Source organism: Strongylocentrotus purpuratus, unplaced genomic scaffold (genome assembly GCF_000002235.5).
Source record: "Strongylocentrotus purpuratus isolate Spur 01 unplaced genomic scaffold, Spur_5.0 spur5_scaffold_20, whole genome shotgun sequence".
NCBI classification, from domain to species: Eukaryota; Metazoa; Echinodermata; class Echinoidea; order Camarodonta; family Strongylocentrotidae; genus Strongylocentrotus; species Strongylocentrotus purpuratus.
In genome coordinates, this window is record NW_022145606.1 from 31,294,586 (window position 1) to 31,295,350 (window position 765).

At 35.6% G+C, this 765-nt stretch overlaps 1 non-coding gene across 1 annotated transcript; it reads left to right on the forward strand.

Annotated features, from left to right (window-relative positions):
* Positions 1-420: 420 nt before the first annotated feature.
* Positions 421-504, forward strand: TRNAL-UAA. Its single transcript has one exon. It is a non-coding gene; the product is annotated as a tRNA-Leu (tRNA).
* Positions 505-765: the final 261 nt, after the last annotated feature.

Below are 765 nucleotides of genomic sequence, written 5' to 3' on the forward strand. Positions count from 1 at the left end.
GATACTAATATTTGTTTTAATATGTCTTTGTTTATAATGTAAAAGATAATGGACTATGATATATGCTTTAAGACAAATTATGTTCCCCTTTATAATTTTATATATTGATATCTGAATAAGGCAAAAAAGCTTTTTGAGGTCTTTTATAAGGTAAACGAAAGGTTTGGTTGTTTGTTTCGAATTTCGAATTTTGTTTCAATAAAAAGAAAGGCCATTTTGATATTGATGGGCATATCAAGATTTGCCTGAAATACCGTTCATATTTTTTCAATATAAAATATAATAACGTCAGAGGCAAAAAGAGTTCCAAAATATTTAAATGCGATAATGTGTTTATATTTTCTTTTCCAAATATGATTTACTCGTAAACGAAACTCGTTGGTGGCGCTATACATGTCTTGAACATCACAACAAACCTCCAGTACGGTGGCCGAGTGGTTAAGGCGTTGGACTTAAGTTCCAATGGACGTAATGTCCGCATGGGTTCGAACCCCATCCGTACTAAACAGAGATCTTTTTTAAAGATTTGTTACAGTGCCCTTTTACAATTTGTGTGTGTCTCTCGCTCTCGAATACATGACAAAACATAAAAAATAACCTCCCTTACACGGAGATCGGTCTACTTGGGTTCAAATGGCTACGAAGATATTCTTTTTATATTGTGCCTTACTTGGCGGCAGATCCAGGTTTGTGTTTCGAAGTTGTGGTCGACTATACGTCGTGCAGGAGTCGTGAGTGGTTGAATGTGGGTCGCCAATGGTCGAA